The following is a 22,389-nucleotide window of genomic DNA, read 5'->3' as shown; positions in this document are numbered from 1 at the left end:
TACATTTTCTGACAGAACTGAGCTTGCCAGACTAGCAAACTGAGGTCGCTGGGATGAGGGTTTTTTCTAAATATTTAGGAATGATACGTAAATTGTCTCATGAAACAATATCATATTGACGTATGACATTACATATATAAAGTTTCATGAAATTAAAATCGTGCAAGCACCCTTACCTGAAAATAGTCTTGAAAATTTACTTTTAAATCTACCCCAAATTGGAAACTCAACAAATTTGATCCCACTCTAACTTGAATTCTGAGTGACAAAAAGCACACATAAAATGCCTGGCTTTCTATAAAACACAGCTCTGTGTAGTATATAAGAGCCTTTTATAATGTTTCTAGGACTATTCAGTCTCATGCTTAGCAATGGCATTTAGTAATCACATAGCAGAATTCATGGAAAGATTTTTTTTTACAATCGGTCATAAAGAGAGATTAAATTAAATATTATAATGTTGTTATGTGAATTGATTGTCCTCCATCACCTGGAAAAATGCTCTCAATTCTGGTTATCTAATTTCATTAGATACAGCAGAATTTTATACGTGCTACACTGACAACAGAAGTATTTACATACATGGGGTATACAGAGAAAACATTCCTATAAAACAGCAAATTATCTTGCATATCCATGTTAAAACTAAAGGTTAAATATGACCACATCAGGAAACAGCATTCTAAAACTTTCTTGGCACAGTTGGAACTCATAAAAGGCAGAAACTGTAAGCACAGTTTTTAGAGAGGAGCTGAAATAGGTCTACGAGTCTAATGATGACCACTAATAATGACCACTTCAGACAGGCAATTCTGGGTGTCATTTCTCATTACTAAACTTTGAAGAGAAATCAGTGCAACCAAAATGCAGGAAATGGATAAAGGGATAGTTTCACCTGAAGTAATATTACTCTGAGTACTCCAGCCTAGTAAACAGTGTGCGTGCACTTGACAGAGAGTGGGTGAAGCCATTTTGCTTCAGAGCATCAACCAACCACCAACTAGCACAATTTAGGACAAGATTTCCTCATGAGCAACTATTTGGATAATTCTAGCACTTTCAGCTGAACTATCTGGTACCAGACACTGCTGAAACAGAACACCATCTCTCAGGTTTGACACAGTATAGCAGTTCATACATTCCTAAAATTCCTCTTTAGTCAGTGCAAATTAGATTTAACTGGATGCTCTGATGGGCTTACAGAAAGGTAAAGATTGAATCTAAATTTGATGTAACATTACTACTGGAAGTTGTGTTGCAGTGTATGTTACAATGGCTTTATTTAAAGATGAGCTATATTAAAGCTCAGAGCAAAATTCTGCTAGCAAGTGGAGCTTCTGGTGTGTTAGAAGGAGCTCAAATCATCAGTATATGTACCATTACAGAAATCAGTTAAATTGTTTATCAGTGCAGCCTCTAATAAAAAAGTCATACCAATGACTCAGTAATATTCCATATGCTGTTCAAAATGAAAGTCAATAACTATTTGTACTATCTATACCTTTATCTATGTATAGAACATTTAAAATCTTCCTCTTAAAAACAAGTCCATCACTTCTAGCCACTAGAAATCAGACTTATGAATGAATAAATATTATGATTGTATCAAGAAGACTAAGACATAAGTCATGTCAATACCTGTATCTACTATCTGCTTTACTCAGATAATGGGAGAATGCTTGAAATATAAATAAAAAAGTAATTACATGGAGTACAGAATTCTTTCTATTTTCCTGTCAAGCTTATAGAATTTCAAATGTGGATAAAATCTTGTGTTATGCAGACTGCATCCATAGCATGTATAGAGCTATACTGTCTGTGTTACAGTTCCCACATAGATTTAGGGAAATAGTTTTCCAGGTTAGTACTACATCCATATACATGGTCAATTGTTTGTTTGTTTGTTTGTTTCTGTGTTTGTTTACTCATTCAACTTATAAGCAAATTAAGTAATGCTAGTGGTGTGTTCTGCATTCCCTCCTTGTAGAAAGGTTGAATCTCATAGAAATGCCTATTAGTATGAATATAAACATATTGTGGACAGGGAATTCTCCCTGTGTTACTTAATACTCATTCTTTGAATATTACAATTAATGGTAATTTTTTTGTACTGTGATATACCTACAAGTCTTACTATTGGTCATTATACTGGGTAAAGTACAACAATATAAGAAGGACATAAACCTATTAGAGCAAGTCCAGAGGGGGGCCACAAGGATAATCAGAGGGCCCCTGAGGGAACTGGGGTTGTTCAGCCTGGAGAAGAGAAGGCTCCGGGGAGATCTTATAGCAGCTTTCCTGTACATAAAGGGGGGCTACAGGAAAGCTGGGGGGCAACTCTTTTTCAGGGAGTGTAGTGATAGGACAAGGGGTAATGGTAAAGATCTTGAAAAAGGATGATTCTCAGACAAGAGGGTCAGGAGCTGCATTTCTTCCTGTAACCCACACAACAGGTCCTTATTTAGTAATCCCCTCATCAGCCCCAATAACTTAAGAGTAAACTTCAGCTACAGTATTTTTGACAAAGAGCAACCTTACCAACCAAAGTCTACTCAAGTCCCTTAAAATCAGGGAGTGTAGTGATAGGGCAAGGGGTAATGGCTTTAAACCTGGAACCATTTAAGGCCAGGCTGGATGGGGCTTTGAGCAACCAGGTCTACTGAAAAGTGTCCCTGCCCATGGCAGGGGGGTTGGAACTAGGTGATATTTAAGGTCCCTTCCAACTCATTCTATGATTCTGTGATTTTATCTGAGAAATATGAGGCAACCTGTGAACTAATTTACTGTCAAAGACCGAAATGAAACCCATTATATTTTCAAAATGGTTGCAATGTCCACATTACAGTTCCTTTTCTTCTTCTTCTAGTTCAACTAATGGAATTGATATGTTTCTTTCAGTTGTCCTTTTAGCCCTAAATTCGACACAGAATAATCTCACATTTTATTGTTTAGCTTCATTATGTAACTCCAAAGCTTCCTGAGACCATATATAAAAAAAGAAACAAAACCAAAGGAATTTGTTCCAGTATAAAAGCAACAAATATTTGTATAAGTTTAACAAACATAAAAGAGGAGCCTGCAATATAGTTTTGAAATGGCTCTGACACATTTTTATAGAAGCATTTTTATAAGTTTATGCAAATACCGGTGTGGTGGACGGAGAGGGGGAAAGCATTCATTCTTTTCTTCATTTTCTGAAATGTGTTTTTGATGTAAATGCTCTCACTTAAATACAAAAGAAGGTACGAGAATTCCCACAAAATGCAGAGGCTAAAAACAGAGCAAGAATGAATGAATGAACGAACAACTAACTAAATAAACAAATCCTTCTCAGATGTCTTAGGGTCTATTTATACATGTATAAGCCTGGAAGTTACTGAATAATAAATACTTTAATTTAAATAAATAGATAAATAAATGAATAAGTGAACCAATAATTTGCATACTGAAATGCTTTCTCCAAGCAATTAGAATAAACCTGACAAAGGTTTGTTATAGATATGTATGTGCAATGGCATCATTAGAGGTACTGTGATTTTCCAGTTTTTACTGTTTTGTATGTCCTCATAACAAGAACAGACTGCTGCCATATTTCCATTTTCTCCTAATGTTCTTTTATCAACTGTTGCAGGTATTTTTTATTATTTTTTTTTTCATGTTCCTTGGACAACATTCTTTTTTTCCTAGTTAGGGAACTTTAAACCCCCAAACATTAAAGCATTGGAAGAGAAAATGTTATGAAAATGTCTTCTGAAATCCTTTTAAATTTCAATTCCAAGCTTAGATGTAGCTTTTCCATATTTAATCAAAAGCATTCAGGTGTCTTCTTTCAAAGAATTTAGCAGGGAACCACATGCCTACTATCAGCAAGTTGCAGTCCTTCAAAGTGCTTTGTTCATTGACCTTAACAAATCAGAGTGCTGAGGAACAGTGGATTCTGATTGAAGTAGGTTCCGACTTCTTGAAGCATGGCCTGAATTCTCAAATTATTTAAAATCGGCTCTTGCTAACTGTGAGGTAGTGAGCACCATTGCTTTCTATTGTTTCTGAAATGATTTTTTTCCTTTTCACAAACAAGATCAAATAAAGTCAGATGAAAAGTTATTACCAAAAGTGCTATCACAGTGTAAAATTTACAAACAGCATTATGCTGGGGAGTGTCATTAAAAAATCACTATAATATAAAGTAGAAAATACAGAGGAAATATGAAGGAGATAAGAAGAGGAGATATAGGAATAATTTATTTTGAAATGATAGAGGGAAACAATATTCAGAAGATCATGAATAATGACAGTTACAACATCGTTGAACTTTTTATTTTGTATGACCCTTCTACTACAAAGTGCAGTATGAAAGTCTTAGCAGAAAAACATTGTCCAATTAAAATGTTTGCAGATGCAATTCCACTTATCTGAAAGCATGCCTGTATACTTGCAAGAACTCAGTTCAGGTGCCCAAACTCACATGGAACTAGGAGATACAATACATGCCTTTCTGGGACAACAGCTGGAGGCCAGATAGGATAACACTCCAGAAGCTTAGGCCAGGCCTATTAAATGCCACCTAGTCATCCACATTTGGGCAATTGATTTAAGGTTTAAGTCACATATCAAAAAATTAAGAATAATTATCAACTGAAGGTTCTCAATCAGGCAATGAGGAAGCAATTCTGTGTACATAAATGAATAACAAGGCATTATAAAGAGGGTTATAATTAATGATGCTACTGCATCAAGTTTGAAAGTCTAATTATGAGTCTAAAATTATTTCCTGATAAATGTATGATTTCCATTCCATCACCAATTAGTCCAAATTTTTCAGTTAAACCACCTCTGTTGATTCATAAACCTGTCACTGGAGACTCTCATCAGCTAATTTCCAGATTTAAGCAGTAAAATAGAGCACCTCATCACTATTGCTTTTCTAGGCCTTGAGGATAATCCTTCATAGGAAAAGAGATGTGAATCAACATGTAGTACAGTCTTGCAAAAGCTCTGTAATAGGCATCTGAATGACTGTAAGTTACTTGGATGATAACTATTTTACATGAGGTAAATGCAAGTTACAGAAGCAATTGCACATCCCTTAAGAATTCTACTTTAAATTCTAGAGAAAGAACATTTGTTAATTATGTGTTCCTTCTGAAATCCAATACCAATTCAAAATCTAATGAAATTTCATAGAATGATATTTAAAAAAATAATAAATAAATAAAAATAAAAAAGTTCTAGGTACAATGTAACTCTATGTAAAACAGTATGGGTGATGGAGAAACCCATTGTTGACTTCCATCACCAGGTAGACTTCATCATATGGTACAAAGTCAGAACTGAATTCAAGCAAAGACAATGCGTGTAATTATATACCCACCAAATTTCCATGGAGTCATTTGAGGGGTTTCATCCATTAATTCAAAAGTACAATTTCCAAGCAGCTACAGTTAAATATTTGGTCTTTCCAAGTTTTAGGATATTACTTTATTTTTTTTCACATTACTTCTACAGACATAGCCCTTCTACAAGGTCCAAAGAGCTGCGTAGAAAATCTTGATCTTGCTGAAGGTAGGGATTTAGCTACCACATATGTTAGTTTCTAAAGAGAAAGGGCTCAGGTAGTAGGTTTTAGATGAGACCTCAGAGTGGCTTCCCAGGGTCCCACTGTTCTGCTGTAGGACAAGCCTGGAATTAACAGGGAAAGACAGGGTGGCCCTGTGACATGGGTTTCTGTTTTCTTTTCCCCTTCCAGAGCTGGAAATTTTATTTACCAAAAGTTTGCTTCATTTACCAAAGTAAGAAAAGAGCACAGTTCTCTTGGGAGACAAGTACTATAGCTGCTGCACACAGTACACTATATCAGGAATTATCTAAATATTTATTTATTTATTTATAAATATTTATTTATTTAATAATATATTTATTTAATAAAATATTTATCTAAATATTCTGTTATTCTAGAGCTCAACAACATTACCATAATGCTCATTTTTGGACTTAAACTTTTTGATTTGCTTCAGATGCTTTTAGCTCTTCTGGCCATTTTTTGTTCTGTTCTATTATAGATAAAACAGGGGATACACAGAAGGAATATGACTTATTTCAGCCTTATTTCAGAACATTGTCTAATGTTAAAAATCTTAGTCACATCAAAACACATCTATTACATAAAACAGGGAGAAAGTGCAGCAGGCCACACAATGTGGATGAAAGGTAGGCTACAGAAAAATATTTCAGCTGAAAAGTTTGATAAATACAAGGAATGAGAATATCTGATTATATATTTGCAGATAAATAAACAAATAAATAAATGGGAAAAGTGTACAAAGTCACACAGGAATGTAGATTTTATTTTATCTAAAATAAAAACCTTATAGCTCTGTAGAACTAAAATACAGCAAATATTTTTTGGATCTTGTCAAAACTCGGAATTTCTGGCAGTTCAGCTTATATTAGTAAACTATTTTTACTGTATCAAACATTGGCAAGGTATACCTTACTGGGATTTGGTAGGTTTACCACTACTTTAACAATATAATCTTATTATATAGCTGCTATCTGGAATCCAGCTAGGCCCAAAGCCATTTTATAAAAGAGTAATATAACCAAGCAAGGACATAAAAGTGAAACACAGCCCAGGAACATGTGCGGAAAAAAAATGAAAATAAAAAAATAAAAGAATAAACTACAGAATGAGTTAAAGGTAAATCCAATCCACTTAAGATTAAAACATCAATTTAACAAGCATTAATGTTACATTCATGCTTTGAACTGATCCATATTCGATAGAGATCTAAGTGCCTACTGAAGAACGTGAAATCTTTCCACTGACTGTGAAGCAGCTGGAGTTTTTACACCAGCCCAAACTCCTCGGTTACCTCTGCTGCCTGCATGTGGTGTCCACATAATAGCTTGAGTCAGCACCTAAAGATTTTACCAGGTGGGGAAATATGATCATGCAGAACAGGAACAAGATGTTGTCCTGAATACTATCGTAATCCTTAAAATTATCTGACCTGGTAACCTCACCTCAACACACAAGAGGGAAGGGATGCTATCCAGAGAGACCTTGGTAGGCGTGAGAGGTGGGCCTGTGCAAACACCACAAAGTTCAGCAAGGCCAAGTGCAAGGTCCTGCATCAGGACTGCGGCAATCCCAAGCACAAATACAGGCTGGGCAAAGAATGGACTGAGACCAGCCATGAGGCAAAGGACCTGGCGGTGTTGGTTAACGAGAAGCTCAACATGAACCAGCAATATGTGCTTGCAGCCCAAAAAGCCAACCACTGCATCAAAAGAAGTGTGGCCAGCAGATAAAGGGAGGTGATTGTCCACATCTACTTTGCTCTTGTGAGAGCAATGGTCCACTTGGAGTACTGTGTTCAGTTCTGGGGCCCCCAGTACAAGGACGACATGGACCTATTAGAACGAGTCCAGAGGAGGGCCACAAAGATGATCAAAGGGCTGGAGCACCTCTCCTATGAAGACAGGCTGAGGGAGTTGGGGTTGTTCATCCTGGAGAAGAGAAGGCTCTGGGGATACCTTATAGCAGCCTTCCGGTCCCTAAAGGGGGCCTACAAGAAAGATGGGGAGGGACTCTTTGTGTAGTAATAGGACAAGGGGTAACGGCTTTAAACAAAAAGAGGGTAGGTTTAGATTAGATATTAGGAGGAAATTCTTTACTCTGAGAATGGTGAGGCACAGGAACAGGTTGCCCAGAGAAGTTGTGTATGCCCCATCCTTGGAAGTGTTTAAGGCTAGGTTGGAAGGAGCTTTGAGCAACCTAGTTTGGTAGGAGTTGTCCCTGCCCATGGCAGGGGCATTGGAATTAGTTGATCTTTAAGGTCCCTTCCTACCCAAACCATTCTATGATTCTATGAGTCTATGATATGCATGCCTTCGTGTACACCCTTTATGTCTCAGGCTACACCATTTACCTTTTGGGTTCCACCAGAAGCAGAGGTTGTGTGTGCAGTGAGTACGCTGGGCAAGAAGGATCCATTTCAGCCATAAGCACGGTGTGTGGAACATTTGAAATGTCCAAAATTATCCTCACCTAAAATGTGGATGAGAAGCACACAAGACACAAATGGGCCAAAGCAAGCTTTCTGGTTTGAACTCACCTTCAGCTAACCAGGTAGCACAGAGACCCAGTAGTTATATCCATGTTGACAAACTAAATAGTGCCGTGGCGCTGGACCTATAACTGTCCACCCTGTGCAATCTGAAGAAGCTCCTTGTAATGGCATTGCTCCATTACAACCAACACAGCCTCGGGTAACAGGACACAATTCAGAGAAGAGCACAGTGCCCCTATTCACACAGAAGCGTGGCAGTATGATTCTAATATAAGTTTTAGATATTGTGTAAGGAAAATACCACTCCCTATGGACAGGCTTTTGACTCCAAGTAATCAGCCATTCTGCCTCCCACTGAAACAGGCTTAACGTATTTACTGTTCCAGTTCAATTCTGCAGGCATTGGAAAGATGCATGTGATGTTACCTGGGATGGGGTTCACCCTAACTAAGCTTTGCTATTTACGCTGTTGGAGCTACTTGTAATAGTAATCCCAATTACCATCAGTGTAGAGAAACAGACCGTTTTAGGACACAATACAGCTGATCTGCCACAGACATAGGATTAGAAGAATCACATCCTAAATTACCTTTTTTTTTTTTTTTTTTCCAATAGACTATACAGGGAATGTAGGCATCTAGAACTGTGTAGACAACTGAGTTATAGATGACACCATTTACGCAGATGAATCCTACTCCAGCTACCAAAGACATGTTATAATCTGTTACAGTGAAAATGTTGTTGTTGACACATTTCTGGTTGCAGCTCTAAAGAAGCCAAATGTTGATTTACAAGGATGAATAAAGCAAACTGCAACACCTCTGAAGCAGCTGCTGCTTTCCTCTTGGCTAAAGTATATATTATTTTCTGTTGTATTTTAAAGACCCTAACTGCATCTGTATATGATACATTGAAGTAACTGAATAACCACCCTTTGTAGTTATTACATTCTATCAGGTAGCTAATATGTCTTTAAAAATACTCTAAATGTATTTACAGGCCAGAGAATAGCAATCTGTCAAGTAATTCATGTTTCTGAATTCTTTAATACAGTGCATACATTTGGTAGGATTTCTTTTTCCCCAAGGAAGAAATAGTGGCACTCCTGATTATATCACATTAGAAAAATTACCTCTCCAGCTTCTTGGCTACATTAAACAAATGAAACTACTGTACATTATGTAAACACTTGTAAAAACGTCACTAGAAATTAAACGAGTTTTGTCAACCTCTTGAGGAAGATTCCTGCAGGTATTTCTCTACATAAAGTACTAGGGCTGGCTAGAGAATCACAGCGTTCACAACTTGCAAAGTCTAGTTTCTTCCTGCACTGGAAAGAGCTGAATGAAATGAAATAGCGTAGTGCCCTTGTAGGGGGCAAGTTAACAGTATCTGCAGAGCTAACTAGGGTACACTAAAATCCTCCTATCCTCCTTTGCCAGAGTGTGACACAAAGTGAAAGGGTTTGTCAAAAACAACAAAGAAGCAAAATTTATCAGTGAAGAATATCTGAGCCAATATCCCTTGAAAATAGCAAAGTGTACAATACAGACCAAGTTGGACCCAGTCTTGGGTGCCAGTTCTGTGTCCATATTTTTTTCTCCAGCAGCAAAAATGTTTGCAATGTTCTTACCATCATGAATTACTACCCAAATTTCCAAGTGTAACTGGACACCAAAAAAAAACTAACAGTTTTTAATTTCTGTCAGAGTTTTGGATGTTGAGGTGGGGAAGGAGAAAGAGGATATTTTGTTGTGGTGTTGTTATAGGCTGAGATTGTTTTAATAAGCCAGCGTGTAGTAGTGCAGCCCTTACAGCCAATACCACCAGCACTACTGAAGAGTCAGTAGCAGAGGGTAGAAAATTCATATGCCAGCTTTGCAAGACGAGAAAATATAATGTGGAACAAAGTCCTCTACTGCAATAGTGGTTTGGACCATGTAACATAGTCCTTGTACCTATGTTTTCCTGCATATGAAATACAGCTCATAAGTCTTATCTGTTTTTCAATTAATGGGGAATCTGGGTATTAATGATCCCTAAATAATCAGCAAACTCTGTTGAAGAGACCTTTTCAAAGATGTATTTTAAAGTATATTTAGCTATTCTTAGCATAATTGTTTTTAAAATTGAAGTTGCTCTCTCTTTGCAATTTCATAATTTTACCTTTAAACCAAGCGTCTAGACATTCAGAGCACTCCAAAGACCGATGAATTCTCTTTGTTCATACTGCTGCCCTGTCCAGGATAATTCAAATTATACCTTTTTCCTCTTAGGAAAACTTCTAAAATAGGAATCGTGTCAGCTGATTGGCAATTGGCATTAAGCCAGGATATAATTCTCTGGTATGCACCATTAAACCTCACAGTGAGGATTAATTAGTATTGCAAAAGCACTTTGAAAATGAAATGTGCTGTATAGTAAATAATTATTTTTATTATTATAACATAGTAAGAAAATTAGCAAGTGACTAAGAGACAGTTTACAAGACCTCCCACTGAAAATTACATTAAGTGGCCTATTTCTGAAAGATTATCCGAATAAGAATTACCCACCCCTATATATGTCTAAATTTAATTCTGCAAGGTGTTATAATGGACCAGTACCTGTAACAATGGTGGGTTCAGATGTGTGATCAGTAAAGAAAAAGAATTTTGCAAAGTTGTTCATGGGGTACTGCTATGAAAGATCACCTGTTATCTGCTCTACCCATATATGCATATGTGGGGGAACATGATTTGTGTACATCTATGGAAAATAAACTGGAAAATTCATGCTGAGTAGCCACTTGTCCTTAATAACTACATCAGGAACTAATTTCAAATATATTCTATACAGTATCTAGCACAATGTATTTCCAGTTCTCAAAGAAAATCTGTTCTAAAGCAACAACAAAAATGAATAAATAAATAGATTTCTTCAATGGATGAAAAGCATAGATTTTCCATGTTTCTGGGCAATATCTTTCTCCTCAAATGACTTGAATTAGATTTTCCCAAATAATCTGGACTAATTTATAACCATCTTCATTATTCAGAATATTCCTTATGATATTCTTGGATGAATGAAACTTTGCATCAAGCTTTTTGACAGCCTCACAAGCATTAAAAGAAAATAAATAAACTAACAAAAAAAAAACACAAATAAATAAATAAATAAAATGAAGGAACCTTCCTCTTCTATTTCAATGTAAACTGAAATTTGGCTATGTTAGTTGTAGCCACTAACAGTTTGAGAGCTTGCAGTAAAAATTAAGGACTGGACCAACAAAGTACACCTTGTGGTTGGGGTCTACTACAGGCCGCTTGATCAAGGGGAGCCTGTTGGCAAGGTATTCTTGCTTCAGCTACAACAAGCATCTCACTTGCAGGCTCTCATCCTAATGGGCAGGGGATTTCAATTCCCTGGATGTCTACTAGGAAACAACACAGCAAGCTGTAAGCAATCCAGAAGACTCCTGGAGTGCGTCAAGGATAACTTCTTAGTCCAGGTATTAGACAAACTAGCCAGTGGAGAAATGCTACTGAACCTGGTGCTCACCAGTGTGGATGAACTCAGTAAAGAGGCTAAGACTGGAGGCAGGCTGTGCTGCAGTGACCATGCCCTGGTTGAGTTTGTGATCTCAAGGAATATATGCCTGGCAAAGAGCAAAATCAGGCCCTGGACTACAGAAGAGTGAACTTCCAGCTGTTTAAATAATTAGTGTCCTCTGGGACACTGTCCTTAGGGACAAAGGAACTGATCAGAGCTGGCAACTTTTTAAGAATACTTTTCTCTAAGAAAAGGACTTAGGGTTTCTGGTGGATGAAAAAATTAACATGAGCCAGCAGTGTACACTTGCAACCCAGAAGGCCAACTGCATCCTGGGCTGCATCAACAGGGGCATGGCCAACAGGTAGAGGGAGGTGATTGTGCTCTTCTGTGCTCTTCGCTCATGAGGTCCCACTCGGAGTGCTGCATCCAGGTCTGGGGCCCCCAGGATACAGAAGATGTGGGCCTGTTGGAGCAGGTCCAGAGAAGGGCTGCAAAGATGATCAGAGGACTGGAGTACCTCTCCTATGAAGAAACGCAGGCGGAGCTGGGGATGTTCAGCTTGGAGAAGAAAAGGCTCCAGTGAGCCCTCATTGTGTCCTTTTTTAAGGGCTTAAAAAACAAGATGGAGAGTGACTTTTTACACAGGCAGATAGTGATAGGACAAAGGGGAATGGTTTTAAACTAAAAGAGGGGAGATTCAGATTAGATGTTTTAGTTGTTAGTAGGAAAGTTTATCCTCAGAATTCTTTGCTTTATTCTTAACTCAGCGGTGAAGTACTGGAACAGGTTTCCCAGAGAAGCTGTAGATGCCCCATCCCTGGAGGCGTTCAAGGCCAGGTTGGATGAGGCCCTGAGTAACTTGACCTAGTGGGTGGCATCCCTGACCATGGCAGGGGGTTGGAACTAGGTGATCTTTAAGGGCTTTTCCAAACACAAGCCATTCAATGATTCTATGATATTGTAAAAGAATTATAGAGGCCAACCACTGACAACCCGATGTCCTTTCTGGAACAGGTGTGGCCTCCTTATCCAGGGACCGCAACCCAACTATGCATGTAAACCACCATGGTTAAGAACCTACAGTTGCATGGAGTGACTTATATATTCCTATTGCTGATGAAGATATGTGCACAAATGCAATCATTTGCAACTTAGAGCTATGCTATCAGTCTCTTTACAAAATCTGAACTGTGTGACTTCATCAATCATGCTCAGCTCTCTCTTTAAAGACTCGCTTCATAATAGTGGAAGTTAGAGACTGACTTTTCTGGGAGTGAAAACTGAGGCTTTGGAAAGAATCATCAGAAGATATTTGCCTACATTCCTTCAGCCAGTCCATTCCTCATTTCCTTGCTCAGCAAATGGAGAGTTCGGAGGCTATGCATTTGCAAACTCTGGTGTAATAAATGGCAGTGGGCCATGAATAAATCTACACAGTGGGACACAGTAGAATCTTGGACATAATCTGCATGAAAAATGCAGTTTTGAGGCTCTGATTCAGACAGATATTGTCCCAGAATATTTTCCTTGGTATTCTTCCAACTGTGTGGATATGCTCAAAAAAGCTGCAGAATGGCCTAATCTGTCTTTCCAATGTATAATCTAAGATTTAGCTCTAACAAGGACTAGTCCTTTCTCATTAAATGGGTTTGCATATAGATACGTTCTGCTTAGGTTTTTGGATTGGCTTCTGTTTTTTTTTTAGCAGGCAGGATGCTTTCTAAGGTGTATATTGAGGATTAATGGGAACAGCAATGCAGTTATTTTTAGGCACCATTAGTCAGTTCCCTAGTTAAACAGGAGTTGCATGTGCAACAGAGAACTCTCTGGTGAAAGACAGATGGGAAGCACGTTCAGCACATTCTGTGAGAGAAAATATGGGATGCTATCTGTCAAAAGTCACGCAAAATGCATCTCTGGACCTAATACAGTACATGAGTTTTTTTAGTTGTAATGTATAGTTACAGAGCATGGAAAAGATCAAATGGAATGTCATCTATACATTCTTTACTTTAGCTTTGAGGAGTAGCAGGCAGACTGCTGTTCTTTAGAGACTTGTGCTGTTAGTCCAAGTTAAATCTTGGTGAAAAATGCACACAACCTCTGGCTCATACCTTTTCTGCCCTCAAAAGGTTTTGAAGACATAAAAAAATTACTCATCACTGACTTTATTATGAGCACAGAAAAGAGAAGTTTATACACATGCTATAGCCACAAGAGACTACTAGAATAATTTGGATTAGACGAAACATTTACTTCGTCATGAATACATTCATTTTCTCCATACTGTCAGTGATAATTAAACTAACTATTCCAAAAAGATTCTAACCTTTCCCATCTCCTCCCTCCTCATTAAATTGCTTGTTACAGTTAATTTTTATCAATGTTTTACATAATATTTAGCCTACACATTTCCTGTGTAGTTTTGAAACACTTCTTCTTCAACCCTCATTTGCTAATGGGAATAATTGATCCTTGTCCTCTTCCAAGCATTCTTTCATGCATTTGTGACAGCTGTGTTTCTTCTCTGCTTATTTATGTAATTTGAGGTTTAAAGAGCATAACTAGTAGAATATCTTGACAAGGAAAATTAAACCAAACGTTGTGGAAATCCTGATTAAAAGCTCGGTCCTGCAAGGTGCTGCATGATTTCTACAACAGGAAAAGTGCTCTCATCTCTCTTTCTAAGAGTCTGTAAAGATTTGAAAAAGTTCTGTACCAATGATAGTTATTTGCTATATTTGGACACTTTTGATGTATTTGTTCTGCATTAGACATGTTTTTCACAGGTTAAGCCCAAATACATGTCTAGAAAATTAGGGGCCAAATCAGAGAAACAGATAAATTCAGATAGGTGAATGACACCTATAAAGGTCATTATCAGTAATATTGAAATAAAAATAAGGACTCCCTTGTGTGGTTTTGTTTTCTTTTTTGGAGCTGGACACTGAAATAATTAAAACTCCCTTGTTCTTTACTAAAATTAGACAATTATTTTGTTTATTAAGTTTTTCAGTAAAAATGTTTTCACAGAAACTGAATGGGATAATATTAGTTCTGGAAAAAAAAATAGCTTTCTTGGCAAGTTGTGTAAGACAGGCATTTTCATCATTAAACAAACTTCTTCAGTTTTAAAAATGTCAAAATAGGATTTTAATCTTAAAATGTAAGTAAAACAAGTTTCTAATTTGGTAATTTTAAGATTATTCAAATTTTATGCATTGCTTTGAGGCAGTTTGAAAGTTATCTGGAAAAATATTTTCATTTTTTAAACGTAACAGGACAAAAGCATTTTTCATTGAAGCATTCATTTTCAAAAGACAAGATTGTCAACTAGACACTTTTGATATTATTAAATTCAGAAAAACACATCACCTTTGAGATAAGGTATTCAGTATAAGGTATTCAATAATAGGGCATTTCAGTTTTTAAAAATGAGATAAAAACATGATACACATTACCCCTATGTCATAAAGAGAAATAAGTTCATGAACTTGTTCTTCAAGCCACAGTTCAAAAACAACCTAACTTGTGATAATATTTGCATTTAGCTCATGTTCTATACTACTGAACTACTGCATTGATATTAAATGTTACGATGGTTACAAAATTGTTGAAGTACAGTAGCTCAGCTCATGTCATCTATTCTTCTACATGTGCTGTGACTCTAGCAATTCACAATTGCTTATTAACACTAGCAGTTTGATCATTTGGTGCTGGTTTAAATGATCCCAGTCTACACTGTTTCACAGTAGTCTGTCTCAGCTAAGTATGTTAATTAACAGCAGAGAGGATGTAAGCATGATAACATGACCACAAGCAATGGCCACAGTCATAGAGTAAAACATCATTTCTTGAAATACTTGAAATTTACAAAATTATTTTGAACACATTTAAATACTACCAGTACTTTAAAGAATAACAATACTATCCTTACTCTTATATTATAATGCCTTTATACCTTCAAACCTGATACATACTTAAGACCCAGAAGCCAATACAATGATTCAAGTCAAGAATATAAGGTGCGAGTTTTTGACATAAGAGATCTGCAAGCAAGCTTTTACAAAATGAACAAAAATTCAGGCTCTTTGACCTAGATCATCTCTCCTGTTATTGGGCAGATAAATGAGAAGCCTGACGTGTGAGCCCAGCTACCGAAGGTATCTTTATAATCCGTAGAAATAAAACAAAGACCCCCAGAAGATGATTTAAAACACCTAAGGTCTGAATTGTTTTTACAGCTGTTTGTCTCTGCCACAGATGGGGTATTTCTGCCCCTTATTTGACTGAGGCACTCAGTTAAAGGTAGTATTAGGTGATATCATGTGGTAGGGGCTGTGTATGTTTCTCAGAATTTTTATGTTTTGACTCCAAGTTATTATTACAAAACAATCTAAATTGTAATGTTAATAATATAAAAGGCACAAAGACTTCCCCAAAAGAAATAAGAAAATCATTATGAATTTAAAATAGCCTCCAGAAAGGGGCATATTTTCTTCAAAATATCACAAATATTTTCCCTTTTTCTAAGTATTTCAGCTTCACTGGGGTTTAATGTAGATTATCTTTTAGTGTAGAAAGATCAGTGCAGTACTTCTCCAGCAGCCTCCAGGGCCATCAGTGTCATGAAAGTAATCTTATAAGAGTGATTGCCATTGTTTTGACTGCAGACCATCCCAGACTGTGACAGCAGAATCATATTAACCCCTGCACCCCTATCCAGCTTCACTGAGTAAACCTGTTTTAACTGCTGCTGACAGTGCAGAATTCCTAATGGATTTATGTAGCTAAATTACTAGGTAGAGAAAGAGAGAAATTTCAAATCTCCCATAGAACCCTCACTTTCTTTCCCGAATTTTCCTTCCTGAGTAAAATAGGATGTATATCTGTAGAAGCTAGTGGCAAGAAATAATACAGTAGTAAGCCAGTACAAATTAATGACTGAACTGAATCCTTACAGATGTAAGGGATCAAGAGAGTCCTTCACGCACCCCAAGCTTACATTACACATCTAGCTTTAGGTATTAGACACTGTACTCCAAATGCATCCTGGGCACTGGTGGAGAGCCTGGACTTGATCTTTAGCAGGAGTAAATCAAGAGAGATGGATTGACTTACATCAGGTAAAAAACTGCTATTTTGCCTTTTTAGGTAATCTCTGATGTAGTCTATGAATTACAGTAATACCATGGTATGTATGCTTCTGTATTGAGTACTGCCATGAATAACTAGCAAAGTAATTTCATAAGATATAAATTATTACTAACCCCAGGCTACAATAATATATGAATTACAAAGCTTTCTAATTTAATATGCATATTTTATGTATTTGAGGATGAAAAGCCCCCTTTTTAGGCTGACTGTGTTTTGATTTACACCCCTGGGACCATGACTGAGAAATGTTATTTCACACACAGAGGGAGGGAGATCATCACTGAGTAATATAAATATTCTATATATAGACATGTAGGAAATCAGTTGTTTCTTTTTACATATTATGAATGTTTCCCAATGCACAATTTTAAATAAATGACAGCTAAAAGGAAAATTATTAATTGAAAGAAATGTAAGAGGCAGTGGTTATGGCAGTTTGAGATACAATGTCTATTTAAAATAATCGTAACTGAGTGCAAGAGGTACACTGAACTGCCTTCAGAATTTGACTGCATGCTACTTCTAAGGTCCTAAAAATAATGCCTTGTCTATCAGCTGATCAAATTCTATTACTTGTTTACTTTCCCTTACTGTGCTGAAATTACTGGTACACTCAGAGGGTGTATTGGGTTTACATGGCAAAGATTTGGTAGCAGCTGCCCCATGTCAGGTCAGAGCCAGCTCCAGCTAGCTCCAAAAGGGACCCACTGCTGGCCAGAGCCAAGCCAGGGAGTGACACTGGGTGGGCCTCTGGAAGAGCAGATTGAAGAAAGGGAAAGAACTGTTGTGCAACTGCAGCTGGGAGAGAGGAGTGAGAAATGTGAGCGACCCAGCCCTGCTGCCCCCAAGATCAGTGCAGCAGGAGGGCAGGAGGTGCTCCAGGCACGCAGCAGCAGTTCCCCTGCAGCCTGTGGAGAGGCCCCTGGTGGAGCAGGCTGTCCCCCTGCAGCCCATGGGTCCCACATGGAGCAGGTCTCCACGCTGCAGCCCATGGAGGAGTCCCTGGTGGAGCAGGTGGATGCACCACACGGGGCAGGAGGAGGATGTAAAGGAGGGTAGGTACAGGGAAGGTATTTTTAGTTTGCTTTTAGTTCTCACTGGTCTAGTCTATTATCAATAGGTAATAAACTACATTAATCTCTCTTATGCTGAGTCTGTTTTACCCATGACAGTAACTTGTGAGTGATGTCCCTGTTCTTATCTCAAACCACAAGCTTTTTTCATCATATTTTCTCCTTTTATTTCTCTGACGAGTAGGAGTGAGATAGTGGCATGGTGGTGCTTAGCTACCTATCAGTGTGAAACCACCATAGATGGGGAGACATCTATCACTTTATCTGTGGTTACGGTGGCCCCCTATTCCCTTTGGCCAGTCTAAAATATTTATTTTCCTCAGCCTTCTGCAACGACGGCATTAACTTCTTCCCTGCCCAATTCTAGAGTGTGCAAGAGGAGTCACCAAGGCACCCCAGATCTCACACACAATAGATTGCCCTGCAGCAGCTTCACAGGTCTCTGTTCTTTACATCCTGCCCTTCTACACCATTTTTTCTGTTTGCCTCCTCTAAGAAGAAAGTGAACCCACAAGAGACAGGAGCTGAGACACTGACTACAAGAATGACACAGCTACACCACGAGTTGTACAACACACGGCATTGAATGAACTGTAGGACAAGCTGGAGACCAGAGAAGGCATACAGGTTGACCAAGGCAACCTCAGGTACCCCAGAGACATCTTAATGATGGGCTAAGCTCCCAACTTCTTTCCGTAATCTTTCCCAGCACCAATGAAGAACTTTGTGTAATTCTGACATAATTTCTTCTTAGCCTTCAGATATAACAAGGAATTTCTTTTTCCATCATGATTTATGACTCTGTGAGAGCTATAAAAATATCTTCCCTCACAGAATGAGATGTATGTATTTCTTATAAAGTGAAGTAACAGTTTGTTTTCTGGCCACAGTTTTTAAGCTCTCTAGTCACAAATACACTATTTTGATAATTTTCTGTCCTTTGTCCACCTATGGATTATAATAACTTTAGTTATCATATGCAGTTGTCAGAAAGAAAAAGGAAAGGAATATTATCTGTCAGGTTTTGAGGAAATATATTATTATTGATTACAAAAGAGCTTTATCTGAATAAGTATCTCTTTATTTCAATAACAATGAATGTAACATGCCAATGTTCTATATCCTGCTAAAATGACAATGGGTGATATAACCCATAAAGTGGAAAAAGACACACTCAGGGTCTTCAGTGTTTAAATCTGGATACTATTAGTTCATACACAAGCACACACAAAACATCCAGGTGTTTCACAGTTTCTTAAATCATTAGCTTTCTGGAATAAAAACTGTATCTTTCCTGTGCTTTTCATACAGCATAATGGCACATGGATGCTAACTGAGGCCTCTAGGCACTTCCACAATGTACATAAAATCATAATTAAAATTACGATGGTGATGCCTTTTGCTTTTTGAGTTAAACAGCTGAAATGAGCTCTGTTCTTTACCTTACAAAGGATAACAACTTTTCATTTCATGCAACATTACGTGTGATCAGGATCCCGCTGTTTCTCGTGGCAGGAAGAATATCTTTAGTGTTTAAATAATATCAAATATCATAAGTGTGACATAAGCATAAATCTAAAGGTAGTTAGATATCTATTTTTCATTGAAAACAGTGGAAACTATGTATGTAAAGATCTTCAGAAACACGGGCTTAAGCTGGAAGCCTGGTGTTTCTGCTGTCAGATGTGATTACTTCTGATAAGGCTGGGTCTTGTTCATTACAGTCCAAAAGTCCCAGTTCAACGTGGCAAGCCCAGGACATGAGCTAGAAACACCTGGATCTTGGCATCAAATACTTTAATAATCAGAAAAGGACAAATTGCTGTTCTTTGCTTAGTGTTGTACCATTCTTTGTCAGGGAAGAAGCCATTCTGAGCTGCATAAATACCCTGACTTGCAAAGAGGACCATTTAGCCCAAACACAGACACAGCTAATACAATCGAGCTACGGGTCTCAGCAAGAATCTAGACAAGCTCACTGCATGCTGAGGATGCCCACAAAACAATGAGGCCATACTGCATCATACTGCATTATGTATAACATTGTAACAACAGAAAAATGCTTCTGCAAGCACTAGACCTCCCATGTCCTGGTCTACAATGCAACTGTCTCAGGGTCAATGGGCTTCTCAATAGAAAAACACAAAATCTAAAGCATGAACCTATGATACAAGGAATCTCCATCAGAGACAAAGTTTAATAGAGGAGTGGCTTTGCTGACAAAGTAAAGAATAAAGCCCACCTGAAGCTTTACCTAGTGTGGGAATATCCATACCACTTCTTTCTGATGTCCAATAAATTTAAGATGCTGCTGCTTTCTTTCTCTTAGTGTTAGTGTCTCAGAGAGGTTTTCTCCCTGACCACCTAAATCTGTATGAATTTAGTGTCTTCAAGTAAGTCTGTCTAATTTGCTCAAAATTAGCCATTGAGTAAGGAAACAGGCAGAACAGATGTAGAGACCATACAATCACATACCCTTTGTTTCCACAGAAAATCAGACTAACAAGCATAATAATCCTTATGAAGTTGGTTTTTTTTGTATAAATAATTGCATTTTCCTGGTGTATAGATTTGCATTATTATTGTTTAATGTAAATCACTAGCTATCTACACAGCATGAGTTACTGCCAGGATGTTTAAAAGAGAAGAGTAAAAAGCTGAGCTTCTGTAATAAAGCTTCTGGATAAAATATATTTCAAATATTTTGAAGTGTACTGATTTTGCCTTTGAAATTGAAAGCATGACTTAGGAGGTTATGTCTATTAATTTGCATTTGGAAATAAGAAAAATGTCTCATGTTTCCCTCCCTAAATAAACTAAATTATAACCATGAATTTCTGAGCTGTATTGGCTTTTATGATGAATTCCTCTAGCCATCATATACTTAAGAAATCTTATGCAAGCCTCCTAACAAAGGCTAACCTACTGATTTAATATGCTAGTAAACTTTGCAGGGTAAAATCATTTAGAAATTACAAGACAGATATAATTTGATATTATTTCTCTATAACACAGTTAACTACATAGCCTCTATTTTGGCAGTCTGGTTAATGATCTCCATTTATTTCTGCATACATAGTAAAACTAAACATGTGAAAAGAAGCCTAATTAAAAAGCTTATGTTCTTTTTAAGCTTGCTGAGTTCTTAGCTTTCAGTACTGATTGAATTCCTACAAATTCTCAGAAATGAAAAGCAAAGCTAAGAGCCATATAAATAGCCTAAAGGGTCATTATTTCTGAGGGTAAATTTATGTAAATTATAAGTTGTCAAGGTAAGATAAAGAATTCCCTTTTCCTTAAATTGTACAGAACTCTGGAAAGCAAATTTTATGTCCCAGAAATTTAAACATATAATTGTTCACAATAATAATTCTGCCCTGAAATCTTATCCAAAAGTTCAATCAAATGAAAGTTCAGTCTGTATCTAGACAAAATTAGCAAGCAATAGATCCAAACACAGAAAATTCTCTTCTGCATTCTTGCTATGAAAACTATGGAAAAGCACTTTAAGCAAAAGTTCTTTTTATTATTATTTTTTTAATGCAAATTATATGAGCAATGGTAGATGTGAGATTCAACTAATTTAACTCAGCACACTTATTCTCAGCAGTGTTTTCTCATAACTACAGTGAAAAAGCACCAGACATTGCAAAGTACTGCTGTCCAAATGATCCAGGCCCTCCTGGTCTTGATTCTGTAATTATATTATTTCAAACAGGTTTTATGCTGCTGCTGTCACCATAGCATCTATGGAGACTTTTAGGGATAATAATGCTCCTTCCAACATGCAGTTAATTCTTTTTCTCATCCTTTCCCTGGGAAAAGAATTGTGTTCACATTTTAGTGGTTGGGTTCAGATATGGTTTTGTTGGTTTTGCTGCCATGTGGTACTAAGTGTTTATAATAAAGAGAGCCAGTCAGCTTCTACTTCAGATAGAAAGGGTTAAGTATTGGGTCATTAATTACATACCCGATTTCAACATTTCCTTCTTTAATATTACCAAAAATTGTTGTTCAAATCTAAAACAAAGCAGGAGTTGGACCTAGACAGTCATCATTTACAAAGATCTGTCTGCATATATGGCAAATTCAAAACAGTTATTTACTTTTTTATTTTCAAGTGGTACACGTTGTCTGTTCTTCTTCACAGTTCTGCTTCATGATGGGAGAGAACAAGTTTCTCTTATCAAGACTTTTTTCTTTCAATTCTGACTTTAGCTCTAAACACCATATGACCAAAAGTGGTTCTTTTGCTCCCAGCCAAAGAGCAAAAAGGAAAAATCATCAAAATGACCCAACATTTCCTATTCACCTGTTCACTTGTAAACCTGGTGTTTTTCTTTTCTGGTCCTGTGGAAGGGGAGAGTTTTGATCCCATTTTTTTATTCCTTTGGGGCATTTTTGGTAGGTGAAACAGTGACTATACTGTACCAGGTACCAGGTACCTTGAAGGCAGTATTTGACAGAATGAAAGGTTCATCCAGCAATTCTTATATATGATGCACTGGGACTTTTGTGAGGGGACCAAAAGCACACTGTGTAGTCAGTGGCTA

Source organism: Anser brachyrhynchus (assembly GCF_964034855.1).
Source record: "Anser brachyrhynchus genome assembly, chromosome: 3".
Taxonomy (NCBI): domain Eukaryota; kingdom Metazoa; phylum Chordata; class Aves; order Anseriformes; family Anatidae; genus Anser; species Anser brachyrhynchus.
Note: the sequence above shows the minus strand (reverse complement) of the source record.